The following is a 5,570-nucleotide window of genomic DNA, read 5'->3' as shown; positions in this document are numbered from 1 at the left end:
TCCGTTCCTATGATGCTGAAGTGTAGCAACTTGGGCCTCCAGCTGCTGTACTTTTTCTTTTAAGAGGGCTACCAACTTGCACTTGGGGCAGGTGAAGTTCCCCATATCCCTAGGCAAGAAGACAAACATCCCACAAGTGTTCCAGGTGACTGCAGCAGGGCCTTCAGTGTCCATACTGAGAAGTCTTAAGGAGGCTCTGAAACAAAACTGTGGGTTTCCCCTGCTAAACACCAGTGTAAAGCCCCTCTGATGGCTTGGCCTGTGTCCCCAAACTCTGTCCTTGAGTTCAATTCACTGGCCTTATGTAGACTAGCTCCTTTCAGAGCAAGTCTCTGACTCACTTCCTCTGAGCAAAAGTACCCACAAGCCCCTTAAGGAAAAAGGGAAAAGAAAATGTGGAAAATTAAAGCCCCCCCCCCCCCCCTCTCTAACAATGTTCCCAGGCCAGTTTCTCCCATGTAGTCCAATCCCTCCTTGACTATATAAGAATTTTTTAAAAAATAAAAATAAACCTCCCCCAGCACTTAAACAGAATTAGGCTTCTGGCCACTCCCACTAATGATCCACAGCAATATCCCAAGTTTAAAAGGGTCAGATCTCACCAAAGCAAATGGAGAAAGAAAACCAGCTTTCCTCCTGGAAAGAGTGAGCTAGAATTTGTCTGAAAAGATCCTGTCATTCCAAATGAAACTTTGGCTTTGGAAAACAAATTGGATGAAAATAAAATTTACATGTTGCCTACCTTATCTGCTTTCTTTGAGGAACATGACACTGAACCAGACAAAAATATTACAATGATAATTTCTTGCACATGCTTGCAGACAAAATTTCATCATACTTTCCGAATCTACCCAACAGCCCATTTGCACTTGCCAGAAGCCCATTCACAGTCAAAGCTGAAGATGTTCCTGAGACAGCACAAGAGTTCATTGAATTTATTAACAGCAATGAAGCGAGGATTGATTTGTCTACAATGCCAGTTACCAAATTCTGGATCAAGTGTTTTCAGTCATATCCTGTTCCATCTGAGATTGTGTTGTGCCTTCTTCTTCCATGTCCAACAACACATCTTTATGAAACAGGGTTTTCCAGTTTGTTGGTTATCAAGTCTAAATACAGAAGTAGACTTGTTGTGGAAGTTGATTTTCGTTGTGTTCTTGCAAACTGCCCCAAGACTTTCTGATCTGGTGAGAAAGAAGCAATCTCAACCTTTGTACTGAGGTTACGCTTACTGTCGCAAAATGTCGCAATGTAGTTTACTGTTGTTATATTAAGACTGTTACACATGGTACACCATGCTTCAAGACAAAATTTCATTTATTTGTAATTAGAAATAAAACTCACAACATATAATTACATATTGTTTTTGTGATTAATCACTATGCTTCAATTATGTTCAGTTTGTAACAATGAAAATACATCCTGCATATCAGATATTTACATTACAATTCATAACAGTAGCAAAATTACAGTTATGAAGTAGCAATGAAAATAATTTTATGGTTGGGGTCACCACAACATGAGGAACTGTATTAAAGGGTTGCAGCATTAGGAAGGTTGAGAACCACTTTTCTAGATCAAGGGAAATAATAGCACCACTTTATTCTGCTTTGGTCAGGCCTCACCTGGAATGCTGTGTCCAGTTCTGGGCACCACAATTCAAAAAGGGTGTTTACAAGCTGGAGCATGTCCAGAAGAGGGCGACCAAAAGGGTTCAGGGTCTGGAAACCATGCCTTATGAGAAAAGACTTAGGGAGCTGGGTATGTTTAGCCTGGAGAAGAGAAAGTTAAGAGGTGATATGATAGCCCTGCTTAAGTATCTGAAAGGGTGTTACATTGAGGATGGAATAAACTTGTTTTCTGCTGCTCCAGAGAATAGTACCTGGAACAATGGATGCAAGCTACAGGAAAAGAGATTCCACCTAAACATTAGGAGGAACTTCCTGAAAGTAAAGGCTGTTTGACAGTGGAACAAACTCCCTCAGAGTGTGGTGGAGTCTCCTTCGTTGGAGGTCTATAACCAGAGTACACAGTTGGCCTGGAAGCGGGGCCTGTAGGTACAGTCCCGTAACTTCCATAAATGACCTCTCCAGTTGCACACCAGAAAGTGTGTAATTTGCTATAAAGCCTTGGTGAATCCCTAAAAATTATATAAGTATAGTCAAGGGTGATGATAAATGGTAGTTTAGGATCTCCCTTTCAAGGATTATTCTTAGGTTATGATGAGTTTCAAATGAACATTTGAGTATCCTAAAAGACAGAAATCTCAATTTTCTGAAGTCTGACATTATATTTATGTCTTATTTTTTTGCACATAGACTTATTTCTCTTATCTTTCAGGTGATGTGAGTGAGTATGGCCATGGTGTAATAATATTTCTTGAATGAATGTGGAATAGAAATGGCATGTTGGTTTGATAACAAAGTCTGGAATGCATCTTGGCATCACCAGCAACAGTAAAACACTTAAAGAAACATTCAACCCGTACCAGGCCTTGAAAATAACCTCATATTCCAAATATGACCTTTTCAACATTATTGCATGATCTAACAATATCAGTTGTGAAATTAACAGTAGCTGTTAAATTAGCATTGCAAAACTGCAATGGTTTGGCTTGTCACCAATTACTACTGCTGCAAATGGTTTCTATATTTATCTTGTGTACATTTGAACTCTGCAAATGTAATGTCATTCCTTCTGGTTTTTGTACATTCTACAGAGATCACACTAAGTCAAATGATTTCATCTCTAGGAGAGAGAAGGGTTTCCTTTTTGTGTGGAGTCGTTGTTCCTAGGAAGTGTAGCATTATTACTATTAACCCAGTTTGTACACAAACTTTGTTTCATACACAAAATTATTTAAAATATTATGTGTAAAATTATCTTCCTATCATATACCTCCTACCTTATGCCTTATCTGTATAAGATGTATATAAAACATAAATAAATTCATGTTTAGACTTGGGTCTCATCTCCAAGATATCTCATTATGTATATGCAACTATTCCAAAATCCAAAATCCAAAACACCTTTGGTCCCATAAGGGAGACCCAACTTGTATACTCTGTAGTGGTCCTGAGCTACATGATGACCCTTTGTGTTTTCTCTGAAGCTAAAAAAAAGAAGACGAAGAAGCTTTCCCAGTGTCTATTATGAAACAATTTTGCCTGTGCTAAGTTACATTTTCTCCAATGCATAAAAAATGAGAAAGACAGCACTAAACACTTCCTATGCACAACTGAAAGTATGCTGAATGGATTGGTGTGGGATACTAGATGGAAAGGAAATTGTTATTTATCTCATTGCCACTTTTCACAGCAGGACAGGCTCTGCCATTTGACAGAGTGAAGCAGCTGCTTCAGGCAGCTGACTGGGGGTTTCAAGAAAGAGTAGCAAATGGTTAATGATTTAATTTATTACGCCTGCCACTTTTTGCCTTCCCAGGGAGGTGAAGGGATGCTTGTGGGATAATTGAGTAATTTGGCTGGTTTTATATACTATGCATCTTAGTTAGAGGATGGGGAAGGGGGGTGAAATGTCTTGTGCTTCTTCTTCTCTGACAGCTGTCTTGTGCTTAGCATGACTTGTTGCCTTCTGAGATGTAGGTTTCAGCACCTTGGATAGCTCCTATAAAAATTGAATTAAAACCTAGGAGCTTATCACATTCACTTTTCACCCCAGTCTAGGCATGGAACAGAATCAGGCTGGAATGGGGGGAAATGAGTTTTATCGCACACAAAATTGCTGCTGCACTGCCATTTGACCATCACCTGTCCCTGAGCTGTGCTCTGCCAGCCAAGTTTGGTATTATGGAAAGCTTCCATACTACCAAAATTGCCTGGAGAGGCATGGCTGGGAAACAGGTGGTGGACAGACGGCAGTGCATCATCAGTTTTGTGTGCGATAAAACCCAGTTCTCCCCTGTTCCAGCCCGATCCCATCATGTGCCCAGACCAGGCTGAAAATGAATATGCGATAAGCTCCCTAGAGTAAATTCACCACTCTACTGACTTTGGGACCACCAGCCAACAATGTATAGCTGCATCTCTTTGTACATTCTCTGCCTCTGCTTAGCTAAGTCAAAACTGATTTTGCCAAAATCACCCAAATCTTCCATTTGGGACTGAATCATTCAGAAGTTCCTGTTAAGAGAGACATTTGAAATGGAATAATATCTTTTTGTCATTGTCCCGATATTTTTGTTTGCAGATGAGAGCCTGATGTGCACTAATGGCAGAGAGAAACTTCATCAGAGTGACTGAGTTTATCTTACTAGATTTTACACAAAACCAAAGGCTACATTTTTTTTCTTTTTGCCATGTTTTTATTGATTTACTTGTTGATCCTGGTAGGGAACATTGGCATGGTAACATTAATCTGGATTGACTCCAGGCTTCACACTCCTATGTACTTTTTCCTAAGCAATCTGTCCACTGTCATCCTTCGGCCTGTGAGGGAGAGAATAGGCTGGCCCAGCTCCATCAGGGCTAGCCTGAAGAAAGAGGCTCCTCCTTCCATCACTGTCATCTTTCGGCCTATGAAGGAGAGAATAGTCCAGTGTGATGGCTCCCAAGACACTGGCGACCTTTGTAGCTGAAAGCAAAACCATTTATTTCATTCACTAGCTGCGCCTTCCAGTTTTTCTTCTTTTGTACTGCGGTATCCTGTGAATGCTGCCTATTAGGTGCGATGGCATATGATCATTTCATAACTATCTGCAACCCCCTGAATGTACTGCTATTATGTCTTAAAAATCTACTATCTGCTTGTAGTTGGCTCATATCTAACAGGCTGTGTGAATGCAATTGTTCAGACATCATTCATATTTAACTTGTCATTTGTAGATCCAATGTCATTAACCATTTCTTCTGTGATGTGCCCCTCTCCTAAAGCTGTCCTGCTTAGACACACAAATCGCAGATCTTATCCATTTCACCTTCTCTATAGCCATTGTGTCTGTAACTATCTTGACCATTTTTGTCTCTTACTCATACATACTTGTTGCCATCCTGAGGATCATCTCAGCTGCAGGCAGGCATAAAGCCTTCTCAACCTGTGCCTCTCACCTGACAGTGGTCACTCTCTTCCATGGAACAGCTATTTTCTTGTGGCCCAGTTCAAAATATTCCATGGAACAAGACAAGATCATCTCTGTGCTTTACACCCTGGCTATACCTATGTTGAATCTGCTCATCTATAGTCTGAGAAACAAGGAAGTCAAAGAGGCTTTCAAAAGGTTGCTTGGAGGCAAGGATGTGTCTCAGAGATAACCAGTATGAGCCCATACCTTACAACAGTGGTTCTCAAACTTCCAAGTGTTACAGGCATCAGCTCCCAGAAGCCCAGCCATCTTGGGCAGTGATGAAGGATTCTGAGAGCTGACATACAAAACAATTGGAAGACAAGAAGTTGAGAACTAGTGCCTTACAACATCTTTTACTTCAAGGCTGGAAATTGTGCAGTCTCCATATGTTGGACTGCAGCTCCCAGGAGCCATAGTCAGATAGCCAGAATGCTGGGAGTTTCAGTCCAATAACATCTATAGGACTGCATGACTCACACCATGCTAT

At 40.7% G+C, this 5,570-nt stretch overlaps 1 pseudogene; it reads left to right on the top strand.

Annotated features, from left to right (window-relative positions):
• The first annotated feature begins 1,241 nt into the window (after positions 1-1,241).
• LOC149314155 (olfactory receptor 5AR1-like) lies at positions 1,242-5,270 on the top strand (annotated as a pseudogene).
• Positions 5,271-5,570: the final 300 nt, after the last annotated feature.

This window comes from Sceloporus occidentalis, unplaced genomic scaffold, assembly GCF_023333645.1.
Source record: "Sceloporus occidentalis isolate IW3139 unplaced genomic scaffold, rSceOcc1.0.p SCAF_4, whole genome shotgun sequence".
NCBI lineage: Eukaryota > Metazoa > Chordata > Lepidosauria > Squamata > Phrynosomatidae > Sceloporus > Sceloporus occidentalis.
The sequence above is the reverse complement of the archived record's forward strand: the minus strand, read 5'-3'. Positions and strand labels throughout refer to the sequence as shown.